Source organism: Myxine glutinosa, chromosome 14 (genome assembly GCF_964187855.1).
Source record: "Myxine glutinosa chromosome 14, kmMyxGlut1.1, whole genome shotgun sequence".
Classification (NCBI taxonomy): domain Eukaryota; kingdom Metazoa; phylum Chordata; class Myxini; order Myxiniformes; family Myxinidae; genus Myxine; species Myxine glutinosa.
This window is the reverse complement of record NC_136274.1, coordinates 55,187,334-55,211,518: the sequence shown is the minus strand read 5'-3', so window position 1 is coordinate 55,211,518 and position 24,185 is coordinate 55,187,334. Positions and strand designations below refer to the sequence as shown.

Below are 24,185 nucleotides of genomic sequence, written 5' to 3'. Positions count from 1 at the left end.
CCAAGTGCCCTGCACCCAGACCAAACCATGCAGCAACCTCATTCCACTAGCACCTTCCCTACAAGCAGCCCTCCCCAACTCGGACCTCCCCACCACAGCTCCCTCACACCCTCCCACTGGTTCAGGAATTCCCGTTCAGTCTGCCTGGCCATCAGCGTGTTTGTTTGGCAGATAAAAACAGACGCACAACCAATAGGGCACATCGTCGTGCAGCTCAGTGGCTCGGCCAGGGCAACCTCGCTTTGGCCCACCAAGACCTTTTCTATCTGCAGGTGGCTGACTCTTCGACATTGTTAAGCCTTAAATATCCTGATATTTCATTTTGCAATTATATATATATATTGCTACGGTTTTGAGATTTGCACATATTGGTCATTAAAGGTTAAAGGGTTGCCCCCCATAGTTAGTCCATGAGCAACACGTAGGCCACCTGTAGTATTAGTTAAATCATAGTATGTGTAAGTATAGGCCATTTCCCCTATTTATATCTGCGTTGTGTAAAGACATGAGTTTAGGTCCCCTTCATTTTTGCGGCACCCTCCAATTCCACCTCTATGGGCATAATTGATCCCGTGCCCCATTTGGCTGCCCGCGGCATTTGTTACGCTTTGGCTGCCCGCAGCATTTGTTACGCTTTGGCTGCCCACAGCATTTTGCTGCCCTATACTCGCTCACTAGTCGAGTAACACGAGGTAGGCCTGAGAAGGAGGAGGAGCACGCGCGGGGTTGGGGTGGGGCGGCGTCAAGGCAGCACGTCAGAGGCGATGACTGTAAGAGCCACCAGCCACCCAGGACTCTAACGGCATGGCGTGACAGGGCGTGGTAAGGCGCGTCTGGTAAGTGCGAGAAGGTTCGCGGGGCGTGCCTATAAAAGTCATTGCACAAAGCCCTTGAAAGGACTGCAGAGCTTTCGTGGAGAAGAGGACTCGCAAGCGGAGAGCGCACGTGAGAGGACTGGTTGATCAAGAGGACTGTGAAGAACTTGATTCGCATCGCTCGCTTTGGAGGCATTGCACTATATCTCGAGTATAACGTACGCGCCAGAGGAAAGGCAGCCAGACGCGCCGGTGGCAAATAGCGCTTACTTCAGCCACGCGAGTGCACGCGGCAATAGCCGCCAGTGATAACCGCCAACCACCCGAGCCCAGACCCTACCGTTCACCCCGTATTAACTCTTGTGCGCCAAACGACATGCGGAGAGCTCCTGCCCCTCTACTTACCATCTGCACGGGACGAGCCGGAGACCGGAGGGAGCTGCACGGGAGCCATCCTTGGACGCAGACCATCACCCCGCAGCTGCAAGCCCCATGTGAGTGTGTCTGTGTGTGAGATGGGCCCATTTGTCCTGGGGATTAAGTTAAGACTGTTTTAAGGCTGCACTGTGTCCCCTTTTTCTGGAATCCCTGTATAGTGTAAATAAATCTTGTTATTCCTTTCTTCCCAATTCGATCGCCTTTGTGATTTCTCCATTGGCTAAGCGTGGTACGAACAAGATCGCTAGAACCGGGGTCACCATATAAACGGCACGGATCGCGTGTACTCGGCATCTCTCGCATGCTCGGCATCTCAGCACGCGTGATTCGTGTGGGGCTTATTTCCTCGTTTCAGGGCAGCGCGAGTAATTAGGTAATAGTGATTCTAGTACTAGGACCATATTTCGCGCTGTCCGGGAAGGACGTCATAGGTCCCGGGTCACGTCGGCCAGTCAAAGACAAGGGGACTAATCCCCTCTTGGTAAGGGGAGAAGGCCGGCGCTGAGATCCACAACAATTGGTGTCAGGAGTGGGATTAGGACCCGAAGTGCGCTTAACGCACTCGAAAATTACGAGCGACCAAAATTTAGTATTAACATCTAAATTAAATTCGTGCCATGGCTAGCCAAGACGGTCGAATGTCGGTGGGGGTAGAAGATGAAGAGATAGAAGAATTAATAACCCAGGACCCCCGGGAAGAATTAGAAGACATGGAGGAGGACATTAATGAGGGTACAGCAGTAGAGGTAGCAGGGGAAGAAAATGGCGGCGCCTCGCACATGGCGACGGGGGCCACACCTGCTGCGCAAGTGGGGGTTATAGACATGCAAACCTTCATGGCACAAATCAAAGCATGCTTCGTGGTACAAAGTAATGAAATGGATGCAAAAATGGACAAATCAAGAGCAGAAATGAAAGATGGGTTTTTGGGGTTGGAAAGCAAAATGAGTGGCCAATTAAAAGAAATGGGTGACCAATTGAAAGGAATGGGGAACAAATCCACCCGGGAATTGAAAGAGGTAAAAAAACGGGTTGGAAAACAAAATGGACGCCCAAAGTAACAAATCCACCCGGGAAATAAAAGAATGGGGGGAGGACATTGATCACATGTTGAGCGAAGAGGTCTCAAAGATACGCGACGGGGTAACGCGATGTGAGAAACGCGTGGAAAGCGAGCTAGAGCAGAGCACAGTCAAGTTGACCGAGGGGGTAGAAATCGCGACTCTGGGTATGGGAAAGCCGACGGCCGCCGAGTTGGAAGAGAAAATTTTATGTGCACCGGCGGTCGTTGAGCTAGAAATAATAGAAAACGAAATTATAATGGAAATTGGGGCCGAAGAGACGGCAGAGTTAGGAAATGAATCACGGGAGAAAGAAATGGAATATGTGCAAAGTCCGTGTTCGAATTGTGATGCCGTGCTGCCTAACCCCAATGAAAGTTTGCAGGTGCTGCTGCGGAAAAGGGTCCCGAAGGTGAGTAGGAGCGTGTATGGTGCGAAAATGTTTGGCGCGAAAAGATTTTTGGCGCGCTTGGGATCGCAAAGTCACCCGGGCGCTCTTGGAAGGTCCGTGGTGCGATGTGAGGGTGAATGGCGCGCGTGTGCGAACGGCACTGAAGCGCGAGTGTGTAACGGGAGAGTGTGTTACCAAGAGTGAGAGCGAATGCACAACGGAGTGTATGTGTGAAGAGTGCGACACAGAGTGTGCGATGGCCGAAGAGGGTGTGCGAGAATGCACACCGGAGCGTGTTGTAGAGAGTGTGCGGGAGTGCACACCAGAGTGCGAGATTGGGTGTGCAACATGAGATTGCACACCCGTGGGTAAGTGTGCGCTAATTGGGTGTGTACCAAGAGAGTGCACACCCGTGGTTGTTACTGAGGGTGTAACAAGAGAGTGTGCGCGAGGGTGTGCGATGGCCAAGTGTGTAACAGAGTGCACGAGTAGTATGAGTGCACCAGGATGTGCGCGAGGGTGTGTGATGATGGAGTGTGCGAACGGCGTGAGTGCACCTGTGTGTGTAAGGAAAGAGAATGCACGACAGCGTGCGGTAACCGAATGCAGGGAGTGTATGGGAGGCGCTGGAGCGCCTCGATGTGCGAGAGTGGAACGGGTCGCGTATGGGTGTGAGAATGCGACTCGGGCATCGACGCGGACCGGGGCAGCGTTTAGCGTGACAAATAGCCGACGCGAGCCCTCAGTGAGTCGTGTGCTTTGTGTGCTGCAGGGATCGTGGCCGCGGCGGTCTCGCAAGGAGCGCCGTGCATGATCCGTGCCGGGCTCCGCCCTGTATGGTCGGTGCCGCATCATAAAGGCGATCGGCACAGTTCGAGGGGGGGTAGGAGAGGTTGGAACTTCGCCCCCTGGCGGCCGCGGTGCTCCGACCGGGGGAGGTTGGACCATCGTGCCGGGGACCGAAAGGTTCCGCGCAGAGATGGCGCCTGGAACCTAGGCCCAAGCATGCCTCCTCCCCAGAATCGAAAATGCCGGACGGACCCAACCAACAGGAGACCAACCACCCGCATGCATTGCTCGGCTTTGCGAAGCCGAGCTGTAATGACGATGTTTTTCCGCACCAAGAGGCTCGAGAGTAGTGGACTAATAGAAATAGTATTGGGGAATGGTTCCCGGTGTGGAGGGATGGTCGTTTTACCATCCCTCTTATTGGGGGCACATGAGCTTTAGATTATGGGGTGACAGTGAAAACTAGCCGAGGGCGGGCTAGGATATTGTTAGGGATTTAGAGATGACAATAGGAGACATGAGATTTAAGTAGTGACATTTGTACAGGTAGAGGGGACGTAGTCAGATTAGATGGATGATAATGACGAGGGAAGTGCTTAGTGTAAGGGAAGACGGGAAAGCACGAGTATTAGAGGGAAGTACTTAGTTAGATGATGCTGTGTGTATGAGCTTGAGATTGAGGCGCAAATGAGGAATTGAATGAAATTGTGTGTGTGGATGAACTTGCGCAAAAGAGGCATTGGTCGGGGATGACCAGAGGTAGTGTATGAGTGGTGCATTGAGGGCGAATGGAATTGTGTTGAGTGAATTGACTTGCATGGGGTGCAAGTGGGGAACAGGTGTGAGCACAAGAGATGTGCAAGAGAGCTTGGTGTGTGGAATGAGTGGTGTGGAATGCATTGTGCGAAGGAGTGAATGGGGGAAGATGGACCCCTTCACGGATACCCGGGGAGGGTAGTTTAAAGTTAGGTAGCGGGTTTAGGTAAATTGTTGGATATTGACACCTGTAGTGCAGGTAGTGGCAAGGAAGTGCTTAGATTAGTGCATGATTCTGTGGAATGGCTGGGCGTGTGGGCTTTGTTGGTGCGTATGGTTATTGGGGCACTCCGCCACTGGTAGTCTGTCGGCCAGGTGAGGCCGCAGGTAAGCTCTGGGAGCCAGTTAGGGTCAGTGTAGTGTTCAGTGGGGCCCGAGGATCCAGGGAAAGGACCCGGGTAGCCCAATGCCAGAGAGGGCATCAGAGGGGTGAGAGAGCCAGGAGGGGCCTTCCCCGATTTAGGGTAGTCGCAAGGAGCATGGTAAGCTCGGGTGACGACTTCAGTGGCAGAGGTGCGCAGGTAGTTGGACCTGCTAGTGGAGCCACACGACCCAGCCCCGAAATTGTGCAAAGGCACAGTAGTGAAAAATTGGGGAGTGAGACCCAAATTGGATGGCACCACAGGGTGGGTCAAAGGGAATTGGTTTTTAGAACCACATAGTTTAAAAATGCCAATTGGCAGGGCATGACCCCGGGTTTGTTTAAATTAGTTAATGTAACTAGTGTAGTTAGGATGAGAAATCTCTTCGCACAATCCACATCCACTCACCAAGGGAGACGGAACTCCACACCAGGTTTTGTAAACGATTTGAGTGGGTGAGACACATCTCGACGGGATGAGACATTGTGTGTAATTCCATCGCTTCCTTCTTGGGAGGGATTGGAAGACGAATTTGGTTTAGAGGGGGATATGGGAGACAGGACGTAGTGACGAATTTGTAAAGTGTAAATACAGGGAAGGGCATGGGTAGTGGAGGCTGACATGGGGGGGGGGGGTTACGAACGGTTAGGGACGAGCTTTCTCTGCTCGCTCTGCCGCGCCCCTCATGTTGCATTGCCTTGTGTTTGTGTGTACCCTTGCGCCCTTTCCTCCGCTAACTGTGCTTTGTCTTCCTCCCCACCCATGGACCCATTTTGGAGGGGAGTGTGCAGGAACCCTGAACTGTGCAACTGCACCTGGCTACAATTGTGCGGCACGCCTGCTACCTTTTGCTGCACCAATGCACCTTATGGACCACACGTTCTGTGGCCTGGCATCTTTGCTGAGCAGACATTTGCTGCAAACGTTACCTTGCACCTGCGGACCACTGGCTTTAAGTGGCGTCAATGTCACGCAGATGGACCATAAGATTGGTCCTGTGGGAAATAATAAAAAACGAACATGGTTTGTACAATGTATTCGGGTGTGTCAGGAAAGAAGACCTGTAAGTTTTTATTATGGCACACCGAAGACGAAGCAAGAAGATGCAGCCAAGCAGCAGCCAAGCAGCAAATGTAACATTTAAATATGACATTTGAAGTGTGAACTGTTTTTATGTATTGGCGTATTGGTGCATTGGTGCATTGTTGTATTCTCCCCTCCAAATTTTCTTTCCCACAAAAGAACCGGTCCTGGGTTATAGAGATGTAAATAATTAGTTTAGTGTTGTAAATAACATGCTCCCCACTGGCTTTATGTTTAGTTTGAGAATTCATTCCGCAATTCGGTTAGCTGTGGGTGTGAGTCTGTTAGAGTTAGTTGCACAATGCAGTAGGTGGGACATATCTAGTGTTGTAAAACTGTCGCATACAGGGTGTTAGATTAAATGTAGAGGGAAACCACATCTAAGTGTCACACATAATTTAAATAGTAGTCCCAAACCTTTCTCAAAACCGGTCGTTCTCACCTGTGTGGGTTCGACTCGGGGACGGATCTGGCAAGGGAGGGGGGCAGTGCTACGGTTTTGAGATTTGCACATATTGGTCATTAAAGGTTAAAGGGTTGCCCCCCATAGTTAGTCCATGAGCAACACGTAGGCCACCTGTAGTATTAGTTATATCATAGTATGTGTAAGTATAGGCCATTTCCCCTATTGATATCTGCGTTGTGTAAAGACATGAGTTTAGGTCCCCTTCATTTTTGCGGCACCCTCCAATTCCACCTCTATGGGCATAATTGATCCCGTGCCCCATTTGGCTGCCCACAGCATTTGTTATGCTTTGGCTGCCTGCAGCATTTGTTACGCTTTGGCTGCCCGCAGCATTTTGCTGCCCTTTGCTCGCTCACTAGTCGAGTAACACGAGGTAGGCCTGAGAAGCAGGAGGAGCACGGGGTCGGGGTGGGGCGGCGTCAAGGCAGCGCGTCAGAGGCGATGACGGTAAGAGCCACCAGCCAACCAGGGCTCTAACGGCATGGCGTGACAGGGCATGGTAAGGCGCGTCTGGTAAGTGCTAGAAGGTTCACGGGGCGTGCCTATAAAAGTCATTGCACAAAGCCCTTGAAAGGACTGCAGAGCTTTCGCGGAGAAGAGGACTCGCAAGGGGAGAGCGCACGTGAGAGGACTTGTTGATCAAGAGGACTGTGAAGAACTTGATTCGCATCGATCGCTTTGGAGGCATTGCACTATATCTCAAGTATAACGTACGCGCCAGAGGAAATGCAGCCAGACGTGCCGGTGGCAAATAGCGCTTACTTCAGCCACGCGAGTGCACGCGGCAATAGTCGCCAGTGATAACCGCCAACCGCCCGAGCCCAGACCCTACCGTTCGCCCCGTATTAACTCGTGTGCCAAACGACACGCGAAGAGCTCCTGCCCCTCTACTTACCATCTGCACGGGACGAGCCGGAGACCGGAGGGAGCTGCACGGGAGCCATCCTTGGACGCGGACCATCACCCCGCAGCTGCAATCCCCGTGTGAGTGTGTCTGTGTGTGAGACGGGCCCGTTTGTCCTGGGGATTAAGTTAAGACTGTTTTAAGGCTGCACTGTGACCCCTTTTTCTGGAATCCCTGTATAGTGTAAATAAATCTTGTTATTCCTTTCTTCCCAATTCGATCGCCTTTGTGATTTCTCCATTGGCTAAGCATGGTAAGAACAAGATCGCTAGAACCGGGGTCACCATATAAACGGCACGAATCGTGTGTATGCACCGCTCTGCGTCTCAGCACGCGTGATTCGTGCGGGGCTTATTTCCTCGTTTCAGGGCAGCGCGAGTAATTAGGTAATAGTGATTCTAGTCCTAGGACCCTATTTCGCGCTGTCCGGGATGGGCGTCATAGGTCCCGGGTCCCGTCGGCCAGTGAAAGACAAGGGGACTAATCCCCCCTTGGTAAGGGGAGAAGGCCGGCGCTGAGATCCACAATATACATATATATATATATATATATATATATATATATATATATATATCTCATATCCATAATAATAAAAGGCAGTGTCCGTCCATCCGTCTGTCTGTCCATCTTTCTCCTCCATAACTCCAAAACCATTAAATCTAGCGGCCCCAAACTTTGCATGCCTACACCTGGATCTCCAACAGATTGCAAGGATGAAAACTGGGTGTTTGGGTGTGTTATAACGTCCTTTCTGAAGATTATTAACGAGGTGCTCATAAAAAACCCAATGTGATGGTGTACCAATATGGCGGCCCGCCATCTTGGTCATCCCACAGCACCTCGCTGGATTCTTAGGCCTCGGTCACACTGGATCGTACGATTTCTGGATTGTGCGATTGATGGCAATCTGGCCGAGGTACAACCAATCGTCAATGTTTGCTACGCTCTCCCATTTGCGATCGCAAACAGCGATTGGTCTTATGGGTCATCATACGATTGGTGGTATGCGTGGTTGTGCGATCACCAACGATTGGAGAAGATCGATCGCAAGATCAATCGTAGGTAATCATGCGAATAGAAGTGGCGATCAGCGACCAATCGTACGGTCAATCGTGGCGACTTGCGCCCACTCGGACAATCAATCGTGGCGACCTGCGAACACTCGCACTACCGATCGTGAGGTTGAACGACAGGTGGCACCACCAATCGTCAGGTGGTAGGACCAGTAGCAGACCAATCGTGTGACTACTTGACCCGCGATCATGCATGACTGGTGGTGCGTCCATGCGCGACTGGTGGTACGACCATGTAAGACCTCGTACGACCTGTCTGCGACCTCGTACGATTTGGAATCGCAGGTCAGAAGTTGACCATCGACCTTGCTGCGACTGATTTTGCTCTGGCGATCACCCACGACCTCTGCGACCAGTCACGCGCTCTTTCTACGATTTGCCCGCGATTCACAAAATTTTCGGTCGCAGCTAGGTCATAACCTGGTCACAGGCCCGGTGTGACTGGGGCTTTAAGCTGCCATTTTTTTCAGCCCACTCAAACGTGCCTTGCCTTGTCTGCTGCGCTTATTCTTCTTCTTCTTTACTTGCTCACCAAATGATCGTCTGTTTGCTTGGAAACACGATCCATAATCATTACATAATTGAGGCATATCATCAAAATCTGGATTCGGAGATGAGGAATCGGATGTGGAGACTAAATAATGTCTAAATCTGGAGTGAAATCTGACAAAATTTACCATATCTTGCGATTTTATAACTAAAAAGTGTATATATGCATTTATTTAAGTGAGGCTGGTATTCTCGTTCTGGTGTTACTTTTTTAAAATTAACATTGTCAGGTAAAATGCATCTCGCTATACGATATACGGTGGTATATATATATACAGTATATATATATATATATATATATATATATATATATATATATATATATATATATATATATATATATATTGTTGCGGTTTTGAGTTTTGTATAACAAAGGTTAAATTTACCCCTCATCGTTAGTCACACAAACAACATGTAGCCTCGCGATAGTTCAGTTATTTCATAGTATGTGAGAATAGTCCTTTTCCTGTGTTAGTTTTGCGTTGAGTAGAGTAAAGAGAATAGGTCCTTTCATCGCTTCCATTGTCCTATGCCGCCTCCATCGCCTTACGTCTCTTTGTGCTGCCTTTGGCTTTTTGGCGCGAATTAACACGAGACACGCCTAGGAGGGTCGGGGCGGGACCGAATAAGGGCGACAGAGAAGCTGACGGTAAGCGCGAGCCGCCAATCAGGGCTCACAGGGTGTGGCGGCAGCACTGCGTCACAGGGCATGGTTGGAAGGTTCGAGAAGGTTCAGGGCAAGTCGAGATAAACCATCGCGCAATGCCCCCAGGAGGACTGACGAAGAGGACTCGCGAGAAGAGAGCAGTGCGGTGAGTTGATGGTCAGGAGAGCAGTTGGCACCCAGGAGTTCGAGCAATTGAGGACTCGCGAGCAGTTGGAGGAGTTCGAGAGCAATTGAGCAGTTCGAGGAGCAATTGAGGTACGAGGACTGAGTTGGCATTGAGTGGAGAAAGACGCGCATGAACCAGGATACGCGCTCGTATGAAAGTAACGCTCGGTTGAGCTTGAAGCCGAGCCGCATATAGTGCATTTAGTTACGCGAGTGATAACGCGCTGTGTAACCGCCAGCCGCACTGAAAGACGCGTACTTTTCCTTCCTACCTCATCGGCTGCCTTTTGTTCGGGAGACGTGCTACGAGGATCCTTCCACCGCCTGCTTGCCTTCTTCGCGGGATGTGCTGGGACCGTGGAGAGCCGGACGGGGCCGTTCCTGGACGACCAAGTCGGCGCGTTTGGCCTGAACATCAACCTGCCTGCAATTCCCTGTGTGGTTGTGATGAGCCCGAGTCTGGGAGTTAAGAATAAGATTGTTTAAGTTCTGCTCTGTGTCTCTGCTTCTACCGATCATTGTACATAATAGTGGGAATAATAATTAAAACCTGTGTTCTTCCTTTCATTCGATCGTTCTTGTGATTTCCTCATTGACTAAGCGTGGTACGAATAGAACCGCTCTAATCGGGGTCCAATAATTAACGGTGACTGCACGGACCACGTGGTACGCAATCCGCCCGGTGTACTCCAATTATACGTGGAGCATGCTTGCGAGCAAGCTGCGTTCTGGAGGTGACGTCGCATGGATTACGTCATCGGCTTTGAGGTATGGGGCAGAATTTTTTGGGGCGTTCCCAAGTGGTTCGGTTTTCTTTCATTTTTAATGTTTCAGAGTGAATATAACAAAAAATCAATGCCATATTTGAATTCACCATAAAAAGACTCATTTGGATGACATCAAATGCATTTTGAGTGAGATTCCGTGTCTGTGGACCTTTAATGGTTGACGAAATGGATGGTTGCCTACGCCGGGTTGTGGGTTCAGTTAAGAATTTATTTATTTATTATTTAACTGTGTCAGGTAAAACGCATCTTGCTATACGAGATCGGTGCCGGTGTGTGTGTGTGTGTGTGTGTGTGTGTGTGTGTGTGTGTGTGTGTGTGTGTGTGTGTGTGTGTGTGTGTGTGTTACTATGTGTGTTACTGTGTTTGTGTGTGTGTGTGTGTGTGTGTGTGTGTGTGTGTGTGTGTGTGTGTGTGTGTGTGTGTGTGTGTGTGTTACTATGTGTGCTTGATGCCCCTTTAAGTCCCCCAAGACCCTTAAGACCACCACGACCCCTGAAGACGCAAGATACCCTTAAAGACGGCAAAGACCCAAAATACCATAAAGACCCTTAAATACCCTGAATACCCAAAATACCCTTAGGACCCAAAGAATCCAAAATACCCTGAAGACCCAAAACTCCCCAAAGAGCAAAAACACCCCCAAAGACCCAAAACACCCAAAATACCTAAAAGACCCCAAAGACCCAAAATACCCCAAATATCCTTAAAGACTCAGAGATCCAAAAGACCCTGAAGACCCAAATGGCCCCGAAGACCCAAAACACCCTGAAGACCCAAAAGACTCTGAAGACCCAAAATACCCTGAAGACCCAAAACACCCTGAAGACCTAAAACACCCTAAAGACCCAAAACACCCTGAAGACCCAAAGCACCCCGAAGACCCAAAACACCCTTAAGACCCAAAACACCCTGAAGACCCTTAAAGACCCGGAAGACCCAAAAGACCTTAAAGACCCAGAGGAACCAAAAGACCCTTAAAGGCCCAGAGGATCCAAAAGACCCTAAAGACCCAAAACACCCTGAAGACCCAAAACACCCCGAAGACCCAAAACACCCTTAAGACCCAAAAGCCCCTGAAGACCCTGAAGACTCCAAAAACCCCGAAGACCCAAAACACCCCAAAGACCCAAAATACCCTTAAAGGCCCAGAGGATCCAAAAGACCCTGAAGACTCAAATGGCCCTGAAGACCCAAAAGACCCTGCTAACCCAAAACACAGTGAAGACCCAAAATACCTTGAAGACCAAAAAGACCCCGAAGATCCAAAATACCCCGAAGGCCCAAAATACCCTGAAGACCCAAAAGACCCAAAATACCCCGATGACCCAAAAGTCCCTGAAGACCCAATTTTGGCCGCTCTCCCCCACCATCCCCCCATCACCATCCATCCCATCCCCCCTCCACCATTCCACCACATCCCCCCACAATCCCTAATCCACCATCACGACCACTAACCCCCACCCACCATTCCTGCCACCCCTCGCTCCCTGGGATAGCAGACATGGTCAAAGATGCCTATCCCTCTGAAACAATGTGTGGCGAGGCGCACGGAGCGTACCAAGTCACGCTGGAGACTTATGTCATCACCAGTGACGCTCGTAATCATTCATTTATTTATGGTATGATATACATACATATATATTACATATGATTTTATGGTATGACAACAATATGTTGGCAACCATTGCACAGGCTTGATGATCCTGTAGTTCCTTGTGAAGGAACTCGTTTGTCATAATCTAGTTCCATCAAGTCGTGGCCGGCTTCGGGTGCAGTAACGTCCATGATCTGAACTCATCGGTATGTATGAGAAAATTTACCGGGAAAAACTTCGCTTACAAAGCAGCAAAGAATTCCTGATATGAAGCAATTGGCTGACCTGAGTTGTTCATTTATTTGTTTTTCTCATTTCCCCGCCTTCGGACGCAATTCTGTGCACTTGCAGTTAGACAGCTGGAGAAAAGGCAAACAAACTGTGAAAATAACAAAGGAGGAGTGGAGGGACAACGACAAGTTTTTATAGCACAAGATCCCCAAAAGTTCTCAAATGGAGCGACTGGAGTCGTACCCCATTAGGGCCGCCAAGTGGCCGACGGGGGCAGACCCCTTGCCTCGCTGTGCAGGGAACGCGGAGAAAATGGTTTCATCGGATCGGCATCTCCGCAGGAAAGTGCTAAACTGCTGGTGTTGTTTGCAAACTTGAAAAGGGCTAACCAGCTGCGGCACGGCACGTAGGCCAAAGGGAGAGACTTGTGGTCAGTGTTTGCCATTGGGTTTGGAAGGCTGCCCTCAAATCCTGACGACCTTTGTGTGGACACCTGCCACCTTTAAGGTCAAGGCCCGGTGCATCTCTTGCGGGTCTCCCCCCTCCACAGCACTCCTGTGGGCCTCCCCCTCCACAGCACTCCTGCGGGCCTCCCCCCTCCACAGCACTCCTGTGGGCCCCCCCCCCCTCCACAGCACTCCTGTGGGCCTCCCCCTCTGAAGCACTCCTGCGGGCCTCCCCCCTCTGCAGCACTCCTGCGGGCCTCCCCCCTCCGTAGAACTCCTGTGGGCCTCCCTCCTCCGCAGCCATCCTGCGGGCCTCCCCCCTCCGCAGAACTCTTGCGGGCCTCCCCCCTCCGCGCACTCCTGCGGGCCTCCCCCCTCCGTAGAACTCCTGTGGGCCTCCCTCCTCCGCAGCCATCCTGCGGGCCTCCCCCCTCCGCAGAACTCTTGCGGGCCTCCCCCTCCGCGCACTCCTGCGGGCCTCCCCCATCCGCAGAACTTCTGCGGGCCTCCCCCATCCGCAGCACTCCTGCGGGCCTCCCCCGTCCGCAGCACTCCTGCAGGCCTCCCCCCTCCGCAGCACTCCTGCGGGCCTCCCTCCTCTGCAGAACTCCTGCGGGCTTGCACCTTCCGCAGCACTCCTGCTATCTGCACCGTGACTCACACTCTTAATGTTTTCTTTGTTTTTTTTGTTGTTGTTTTTGGAAACACCGATTGTGAGATGTCAAAGAAAACCAACCTCTGATGAAAGGAAACAAGTATTGCTTTGCCTGCGCTGCATGGAAGGATGCTTTACAAGTGAAAATTGTTCACGCATTCCTTCCCCTCTCTGTTATACACTTCCTTCTGTCGACCATCATGTCCTGCCTTGTGCGCGGCGTCTCTTACACGAATTCCGACCAGCTCCCCGAGAAGGTCTTTTTGTCGTTGGGGTTTAGTCGTGGAACGGACGTTGTAAGTGGGATATGCTCAAGTCCCCATTCCAGCTATAACTGCACTGTCTTCTCCTCGGCAGCTGTTTCCCCTTGCACAGAGCTGCAGCTAGAGCTGAGGAAATCTGGAAAAGGTTTTTCTACCCCCCTTTTCTTTCTTTAGGGAGCAGGGAGGGGTGGATCGCAGAGGTGGCACAGCGGAAAGGAAAGGCAGGGAGGGGAGGCGTTCTGGTGCAGAGGGGGCACCGAGGGTGTGTGTGTGTGTGTGTGTGTGTGTGTGTGTGTGTGTGTGTGTGTGTGTGTGTGTGTGTGTGTGTGTGTGTGTGTGTGTGTGTGTGTGTGTGTGTGTGTTTGTGTGAGTGGGAAGGAAAGGGCCATGAGTTCGACCCCAGTGGACAACCTGATCTTAGCCTCAAGGGGCAATAATTCCCCTTTGTGCTGTGGGGGCATCTTTTACGTCTTAAATCTGCGGCTTGTTGCATCTGCAGGCTCTTCTTGTGCGCTCTGCGATGCTTGCATTCCGACGCACACAGAGAGCACCCTTGACTGCTCGACATCCATGTTTGGTGCACCTCTAATCGACGTGACATCATGGATTCAAGGCTGAAATCTAACAACCCCGTGTTGATTTACACTCTGTCTGCTCTCGACATGGACTCCACCTTCTCCTCCTATATATATATAGTGTCCAGCACTCGACATTGTTGTTGTTGTTATTGTTGTTGTCGCTGTATCTTGGAGAGAGTCATCTGTAGGCTACTACGGAGCACTCACTCATTGCAACTCAAGAACTCCAAAAGGCCACTACGTCCATGTTTGGTGCACTTTTATACTGCCTAAGGTGTCCGTCCACCCCGTGACCTCACCGCACCTCGTGAAGCGGTTACCATGGCATCAGCATCCAATTGTGAAACTTCTACAGATGTTCTGCCTTCTCACAAGTATTCGTTCACTTGTGGAGTTGTCGTACATTGTGTTTGATTGCATCATGTTCTTTAGCGCAATCGTTATCTCATCCTCGTTTGGACTTGCATGAAAACAAGTCACCTCTGCGTACGTACGCCGCATCTTGTAATTGCGTAAGAGGTCGGCCATCTTAAGCAGCAATACGTCAGGACGACCTGGAGGGAATGATGGATGAACTATCATGGGATGTGGTATCCAGCTGGGAATCAGAATTCCAGTGGAGAAATGCTGCATCGCACGTTGCCCGCACCGCTTTAGACGTCCCGGGCGCGGTGACGTGGCCGCCACGTGACGTCATCACGTCGGACAGGTTTTGCAAGGACAGCGTTCCTCCGTGCTGATGTTGTTGTCTTGCCGGATTGAAAGCAAAATGGCCACAGTGCAAAGTGACTACAAAGCTCTTTTGGTAATTCCTTAAGCAAACGACCATTATGTCGTCGCTCATTCGCAATAGGATTGCCTTTGGTGTGCTGAAAGCAATGCAGATGCGATTTCAGTCTCGGCATCCACCAGGGGATGCCGTTACACCCGTACGAAGCCGGAGACGCGCAATGAATTCATTCAGTGCCGGAAACCTTATAAAAAGGTGAAGAAAACGTGAGGTGAGAGCAAATGCGTTAAAGTGAAATCATTCCACCCGTGACGTCACAATGCCCTTGATACACACCAAAACAAACAAAGATGGATGTCTGCAAGTGTAACAAGTGAGTACAAAATTGATTTGATTCGTCCTGGGTAGACATTTTCTCCAATCTCCTTCCACGTGTGCATCCATTGCCGCCTTTTTGTCCGTCTCAGGGGTTTTTGCACAGCCTTGCACTTCCAGTCTGCTCTACTTTTCACTCTCTCTCGAAGAGGAATGGCATGGAGTCTGAATGAATGTTCGTGCGATCCTGACTGCTATCGACTGATCCTTTTCAAACCCACGTGACCTTTACACACTGCCCTTTTGGGTAGTCCACAGGACACTCTCGTCAGATCGCGAGCATCTCAATCCTTCCGACGTCCCTGCTTCTTCTTCATCTGCCTTTCTGGTGCTCATATACCAACCGCAGCCAGCTGTAACCAGCAATAGCCAGCCGCAGCCAACCATAGCCAGCCGTAGCCAACCATAGCCAGCCGTAGCCAGCCACAGTCAGCCATAGCCAGTCATAGCCAGCCGTAGCCAGGCATAGCCAGCCATAGCCAGCCGCAGCTAGCCATAGCCAGCCATAGCCAGCCGTAGCCAGCCATAGCCAGCCATAGCCAGCCATAGCCAGCCATAGCTTGCCATAGCCAGCCGCAGCCAGCCGTAGCCTGGCATAGCCAGCCACAGCTAGCCATAGCCAGCCATAGCTAGCCGTACCCAGCCATAGCCAGCCGTAGCCAGGCATAGCCAGCCATAGCCAGCCGCAGCTAGCCATAGCCAGCCATAGCCAGCCATAGCCAGCCACAGCCAGCCATAGCCTAGCCAGCCGTAGCCAGCCGTAGACAGCTGTAGCCAGCCGCAGCTAGCCATAGCCAGCCACAGCCAGCCATAGCTAGCAATAGCCAGCTGCAGCCAACCATAGCCAGCCACAGCCAGTCATAGCCAGCCGCAGCCAGCCGCAGCCAGCCATAGCCAGCCGTAGCCAGGCATAGCCAGCCATAGCCAGCCGCAGCTAGCCATAGCCAGCTGTAGCCAGCCGTAGCCAGCTGCAGATAGCCAGCCATAGCCAGCCACAGCCAGGCATAGCCAGACGCAGCCAGCCATAGCCAGCTGTAGCCAACCATAGCCAGCCATAGCCAGCCATACGCTATCCACAAAATAATCATGGCTCTGCTCAAATTCTAACTTGGCTCGTAATAGTATACGATACCAACAACAAAAACAACACAAGCAGCAACCGAATTGCATGCTGTACCAGGTGGAATGTTTTTAGCACCACAGCGTTCTTCTTCTTTTTGGTTTCTTGAACTCCAAACCGCCATGACGTAACCTGGACCAGTGAGATTAAAACCTGGGATTTTAAAATCGTAATTACTGATGACGTGTTTACTGGAAACTGATAAACATCTTCATTCTCTTCAAATACAGTTTCTCTTTCCTTCTCTTCATTTTCTATACCCATGTAATAATGTGAAGTTAACTTTTACTCTTTTACATATTAAAATTCTTCTTCTGGAGCTCTGCTTCTTCTTTTTCTTCCTGCCATTTTATTGCTGCCACCATTTTCTTTTTCTTTTCGATCTCACCGTTTTGATATCCACCTTCTCTGAGCGGTAACCTTCTCACATGAGGATGAAATGAATGGCACCTCCACATTGCATGTATAAATTTCCTTTCTTCCTCGACCTCATCCACATGATGCTGTAATGATGGTGGTGGTGATTGTGTTGGTGATGATTGTGTTGGTGATGATTGTGTTGGTGGTGATTGTGTTGGTGATGATTGTGTTGGTGGTGATTGTGTTGGTGGTGATTGTGTTGGTGGTGATTGTGTTGGTGGTGATTGTGTTGGTGATGATTGTGTTGGTGATGATTGTGTTGGTGGTGATTGTGTTGGTGATGATTGTGTTGGTGATGATTGTGTTGGTGATGATTGTGTTGGTGATGATTGTGTTGGTGGTGATTGTGTTGGTGGTGATTGTGTTGGTGGTGATTGTGTTGGTGGTGATTGTGTTGGTGGTGATTGTGTTGGTGGTGATGGTGTTGGTGGTCGTGGTGTTGGTGGTCGTGGTGTTGGTGGTCGTGGTGTTGGTGGTGATTGTGTTGGCGGTGATTGTGTTGGCGGTGATTGTGTTGGCGGTGATTGTGTTGGCGGTGATTGTGTTGGCGGTGATGGTGTTGGCGGTGATGGTGTTGGCGGTGATTGTGTTGGCGGTGATTGTGTTGGCGGTGATTGTGTTGGCGGTGATTGTGTTGGCGGTGATTGTGTTGGCGGTGATTGTGTTGGCGGTGATTGTGTTGGCAGTGATTGTGTTGGTGGTGATTGTGTTGGCGGTAATTGTGTTGGTGGTGATTGTGTTGGCGGTCGTGGTGTTGGTGGTCGTGGTGTTGGTGGTGATTGTGTTGGCAATTATTGTGTTGGCAGTGATTGTGTTGGCAGTGATTGTGTTGGCAGTGATTGTGTTGGCGGTGATTGTGTTGGCGGTGATTGTGTTGGCGGTTGTGGTGTTGGTGGTCGTGGTGTTGGTGGTCGTGGTGTTGGTGGTGATTGTGTTGGCGGTGATTGTGTTGACAGTGGTTGTGTTGGCGATGATTGTGTTGGCAGTGATTGTGTTGGCAGTGATTGTGTTGGCGGTGATTATGTTGGTGGTTGTGGTGTTGGTGGTCGTGGTGTTGGTGGTGATTGTGTTGGTGGTGATTGTGTTGGCGGTGATTGTGTTGGTGGTGATTGTGTTGGCGGTCGTGGTGTTGGTGGTCGTGGTGTTGGTGGTCGTGGTGTTGGTGGTCACGGTGTTGGTGGTAGTTGTGTCGGTGGTGGTTGTGTGGTGTTGTTGGTGGTGGTTGTGTGGTGTTGTTGGTGGTTGTGTGGGTGGTGTTGTTGGTGGTGGTGGTTGTATTGTGGTGATGGTGGTGATTGTGTTGGTGGTCGTGGTGTTGGTGGTGGTAGTGGTGTTGTCATTGGTGGTTGTTGTGTTGGTGGGGTTGTTGGGTGTTGGTGGTCGTGGTGTTTGTTGGTGGTGATTATGTTGGCGATTATTGTGTTGGTGGTCATGGTGTTGGTGGTAATGGTGTTGGTGGTCTTGGTGTTGATGGTCAGTAGTTGGTGGTAGTTGTGTCGGTGGTGGTTGTGTGGTGTTGTTGCTGGTGGTTGTGTGGTGTTGGTGGTGGTTGTGTGGTGTTGTTGATGGTGGTTGTGTGGGTGGTGTTGTTGGTGGTGGTTGTGTGGGTGGTGTTGTTGGTGATGGTGGTTGTATTGTGGTGATGGTGGTGATTGTGTTGGTGTTGGTGGTCGTGGTGTTGGTGATGGTAGTGGTGTTGTCATTGGTGGTTGTGTTGGTGGTGGTTGTGTTGGTGGGGTTGTTGGTGGTGGTGGTTGTGTTGGTGGTGGTGGTCTCAGTGGTGGTGGTGGTGGTGGTGGTGGTGTTTTCATTGCTGGTTTTGTTAGTGGTGGTTGTGTGGGTGGTTGTGGTGTTGCTGATGGTTGTGGTGGTGGTGTTGGTGGTGGTCCAAATATTCAACAGAGAAAGCCATGAACGTTCTTAGTCCATCATAGGGGCCACAGCAACCACAGGGTTCGCAGCCATAAGAATCGAATCTTCACCAGTAAGGACAAGACAACGAAGCCCAAAGCCACTCAACCTTCGAGGTGCTCTCATTACACCCCCTCCTAACCCCCCTTCCCCTTTCCCTCTCCCCCATCACATCTTACATTAGGTCCACATCATAACAATCGTCCTGTAAAGATTCTCCAGCCTGGATCTTGTGTAAATCAATTTGATCACGCCACCAGAACGCCATTTGTAGTTCGATGAAATGAAGCGCAATCTCGCAATAACGTGTCAAAATGTCCGAATAACAACGGTGAGGTCGCCTTTGCACAATAGGCCGGTGCTCGTGGAAAGCTGGAAGTTTGAACGTTTGTTAAAGAGAGACCGCAATTGTAAGGAGAGGGGAAAAGAAAACCCCTCGAGGGGATTATCCATTGGAATTAAAGCTCATTCAGGAGCGGCCATTGCAAGTTGTGCTATTTTTCTAGGTCAAGAGCAGTGTGTGTGTCAGTATATGTGTGTGTCAGTGTGTGTGTGTGTGTGTGTGTGTGTGTGTGTGTGTCAGTATGTGTGTGTGTGTGTCAGTGTGTGTGTGTGTGTGTGTGTCACTATATGTGTGTGTGTGTGTGTGTGTCACTATGTGTGTGTTAGTGTGTGTGTGTGTGTGTGTGTCACTATGTGTGTGTGTCAGTATGTGTGTGTGTGTGTGTGTGTGTGTGTCAGTATGTGTGTGTGTGTGTCAGTGTGTATGTGTGTGTGTGTGTGTGTGTGTGTCACTATATGTGTGTTAGTATGTGTGTGTGTGTGTGTGTGTGTGTGTGTGTGTGTGTGTGTGTGTGTGTGTGTGTGTGTGTGTGTGTGTCACTATGTGTGTGTGTGTGTGTGTGTGTGTGTGTGTGTCACTATGTGTGTGTGTTAGTATGTGTGTGTGTGTTAGTGTGTGTGTGTGTGTGTGTGTGTGTGTGTGTGTGTGTGTGTGTGTGTGTGTGTGTGTGTGTGTGTGTGTGTGTGTGTGTGTGTGTGTGTGTCACTATGTGTGTGTGTCAGTGTGAGTGTGAGTAACCGGCTGCACCTTTACAACACACCGAACGAGCCGTTGGATTGCACAACCACACCGACGGTTGCAATTTACCTGCCCTTTGGCCGAATGTCTGAATATGATTACCTGCTTCGCAAATGTTTTGTACGACGTCACAATCAAATTAATTCATCTGGTTGTCCGTCTAGTCTTGTGTAGTGTCGTCTGTCTTTAGCTTCTGTTTGTCGTCTATGTAGCATCTTGTGTCGATACACCCCTCCACCACCCTCCGTCCCTTCTCCTTGAATCGCCTCCTCCCTCTCGGTGATTCAATCTTGCCGTGACACCGATTGCAGAAACAAGGGAAAGGGTGAGGAAATGGAGGGAAATGCACGATATCGTGGGCATTTTAGGGAAGCGTTAAAAATTCGAGGAAACGGCGGCCATGTCGATCCAAGGGGGAGGGAAAGATGGAAGGGAGAGGGAATATAGGGGGGGGGGAGAGGAGGGATTTTAAGGGAAAGCTGGAAGGGAGAGGGAATATAGGGGGGGGGGGGGGAGAGGAGGGATTTTAAGGGAAAGATGGAAGGGAGAGGGAATATAGGGGGGGGGGGGGAGAGGAGGGATTTTAAGGGAAAGATGGAAGGGAGAGGGAATATAGGGGGGGGGGGAGAGGAGGGATTTTAAGGGAAAGATGGAAGGGAGAGGGAATATAGGGGGGGGGGGAGAGGAGGGATTTTAAGGGAAAGATGGAAGGGAGAGGGAATATAGGGGGGGGGGGGCAGAGGGGATTTTAAGGGAAAGGGAGAAAGAGAATTTTTCTCTCCAGGTCTTCAAGACAGCTGTACACCCTCATCTCAGATCATCCCCCATCGATAACCATGATATTTTCTACCCCCATTAAGCCCCCAAGCCCTCCTCCTTCATTAAGCCTTCCTTCCAAATTTCCATTTTTTCCTTCCTGAGATTTTCCTTCTGCATTCATCCTGTCCCCCCCCCCCCCTCCTCCCCTACCAACCCCCATTCCTCCCCACATTCCCTTATTTGTCCAGGTCCCCCCTCTATTTTGTCCTTCAACCCCGCGGCTGCTCTTTCCCCCTCTCTCCACTCCTCATTTGGTCCTGACCCGTTCGGTGTTCTCGCTCTTCCATGAGCCTCTACCTTGTATACACAAAGGGTGGGAGATTGTAAAAAGACAGCAATATGAGAAAAGAGGACGAAGGTGTATCATGAACCACCAGCTACAACATGAGGTGTGCGTGCAACGGTCACCTGCATTTTGTCTAACACAAAGGGTCAGAGAGATCTCTCTGAATGCAACAACTCATAAGACACGTTTATGTCCCTTTTTTTGTTTATACATCATTGATCTGTCGCTCGTGGAAGAGTTGCCATTGATAAACATCATGGACGGGACAAACACGTGGGTACTGGGTAGATGTCGGTGTACTTTAACATGAATTACAAGGTCATTAGGAGACATTGGGTAAGCACATGGTGGATCATGGATGGGATTTGAACCTGTGTTCACCCACATTGTGAGCCCGATACCCGACAGGGCAAAGCTGTGTTCAGGCGGCATGAGCAAAACAAAATCCGCTTAAAATGCCGTAGCTTACAGTGCACAGGGCAAATTATGTTGCGGCTTACAGTGCACAGGGCAAATTATGTTGTGGCTTACAGTGCACAGGGCAAATTATGTTGTGGCTTACAGTGCACAGGGCAAATGATGTTGTGGCTTACAGGGCACAGGGCAAATGATGTTGTGGCTTACAGGGCACAGGGCAAATGATGTTGTGGCTTACATGGCACAGGGCAAATGATGTTGTGGCTTACATGGCACAGGGCAAATGATGTTGTGGCTTACAGGGCACAGGGCAAATTATGTTGTGGCTTACAGGGCACAGGGCAAATGATGTTGTGGCTTACAGGGCACAGGGCAAATGATGTTGTGGCTTACATGGCACAGGGCAAATGATGTGGCTTACAGGGCACAGGGCAAATGATGTTGTGGCTTACATGGCACAGGGCAAATGATGTTGTGGCTTACAGGGCACAGGGCAAATGATGTTGTGGCTTACATGGCACAGGGCAAATGATGTTGTGGCTTACAGGGCACAGGGCAAATGATGTTGTGGCTTACATGGCACAGGGCAAATGATGTTGTGGCTTACAGGGCACAGGGCAAATGATGTTGTGGCTTACATGGCACAGGGCAAATGATGTGGCTTACAGGGCACAGGGCAAATGATGTGGCTTACAGGGCACAGGGCAAATGATGTGGCTTACAGGGCACAGGGCAAATGATGTTGTGGCTTACATGGCACAGGGCAAATGATGTTGTGGCTTACAGGGCACAGGGCAAATGATGTTGTGGCTTACATGGCACAGGGCAAATGATGTGGCTTACAGGGCACAGGGCAAATGATGTGGCTTACAGGGCACAAGGCAAATGATGTTGTGGCTTACAGGGCACAGGGAAAATGATGTTGTGGCTTACATGGCACAGGGCAAATGATGTTGTGGCTTACAGGGCACAGGGAAAATGATGTTGTGGCTTACATGGCACAGGGCAAATGATGTTGTGGCTTACAGGGCACAGGGAAAATAATGTTATGGCTTACAGTGCACAGGGCAAATGATGTGGCTTACAGGGCACAGGGCAAATTATGTGGCTTACAGGGCACAGGGAAAATAATGTTATGGCTTACAGGGCACAGGGCAAATGCTGTTGTGGCTTATAGGGCACAGGGAAAATGATGTTGTGGCTTACAGGGCACAAGGCAAATGATGTTGTGGCTTACAGGGCACAGGGAAAATGATGTTGTGGCTTACATGGCACAGGGCAAATGATGTTGTGGCTTACAGGGCACAGGGAAAATGATGTTGTGGCTTACATGGCACAGGGCAAATGATGTGGCTTACAGGGCACAGGGAAAATAATGTTATGGCTTACAGTGCACAGGGCAAATGATGTGGCTTACAGGGCACAGGGCAAATTATGTGGCTTACAGGGCACAGGGAAAATAATGTTATGGCTTACAGGGCACAGGGCAAATGCTGTTGTGGCTTACAGGGCTTACAGGGCACAGGGCAAATGCTGTTGTGGCTTACAGGACACAGGGCAAATGATGTCATGTGTGTGACAATTAGAACACATAGGGGACCTGGACATAAAATGAGGCAAGCAGGAGGCCTCGTTTGCACAATCGAATAATGACATCATCAGTTTCATGAAATGAGATTTCTCAAGGAAGAAAAAGAGAGAGATGAACTAAAGACATCAAACTCAAAGTGGGGGTGGACTCGGAGGAGTGAGGGGAGGGGAAGCAAGGAGGGAAGAGGAGAAAAGGAGATGAGAGAAGAGGAGAGGAGGGAAGCGGAGGGGAGGGAAGAGGACTGGAGGAAAGCGGAGGGGAGGGAAGAGGACTGGAGGAAGAGGAGGGGAGGGAAGAGGGGGAGGGAAGAGGAGGAGAGGACAGGGATAGGAGATGAGGGAAGAGGAGAGGAGGAAAGAGGAGATGAGGGAAGAGGAGATGAGGGAAGAGGAGAGGAGGGAAGAGGAGATGAGGGAAGAGGAGATGAGGGAAGAGGAGAGGAGGGAAGAGGAGAGGAGGGAAGAGGAGAGGAGGGAAGAGGAGATGAGGGAAGAGGGCAGGAGGGAAGAGGGGGAGGGATGAGGAGGGGGGAGGGAGAGGAGATGAGGGAAGAGGAGAGGAGGGAAGAGGAGAGGAGGGAAGAGCAGATGAGGGAAGAGGAGAGGAGGGAAGAGGCCAGGAGGGAAGGGGACAGGAGGGAAGAGGGCAGGAGGGAAGAGGGGGAGGGATGAGGAGGAGGGGGGGAGGGAGAGGAGATGAGGGAAGAGGAGATGAGGGAAGAGGAGAGGAGGGAAGAGGAGACGAGGGAAGAGGAGATGAGGGAAGAGAAGATGAGGGAAGAGGAGAGGAGGGAAGAGGAGATGAGGGAAGAGGAGAGGTGGGAAGGGGACAGGAGGGAAGAGGGCAGGAGGGAAGAGGGGGAGGGATGAGGAGGGGGGAAGGGAGAGGAGATGAGGGAAGAGGAGAGGAGGGAAGAGGAGAGGAGGGAAGAGCAGATGAGGGAAGAGATGAGGGAAGAGGAGAGGAGGGAAGAGCAGATGAGGGAAGAGGAGAGGAGGGAAGAGGCCAGGAGGGAAGGGGACAGGAGGGAAGAGGGCAGGAGAAAAGAGGGGGAGGGATGAGGAGGAGGGGGGTGGGAGAGGAGATGAGGGAAGAGGAGATGAGGGAAGAGGAGAGGAGGGAAGAGGAGATGAGGGAAGAGGAGACGAGGGAAGAGGAGATGAGGGAAGAGGAGATGAGGGAAGAGGAGAGGAGGGAAGAGGAGATGAGGGAAGAGGAGAGGAGGGAAGAGGCCAGGAGGGAAGGGGACAGGAGGGAAGAGGGCAGGAGGGAAGAGGGGGAGGGATGAGGAGGGGGGGAGG

General features: G+C 50.8%; 1 long non-coding RNA gene across 1 annotated transcript in view; it reads right to left on the bottom strand.

The window, feature by feature from the left end:
* LOC144888882 (uncharacterized) overlaps window positions 1-24,185 on the bottom strand; it is a 59,042-nt gene that overhangs the window by 12,916 nt on the left and 21,941 nt on the right. The gene's annotated exons all lie outside the window — the stretch shown is intronic.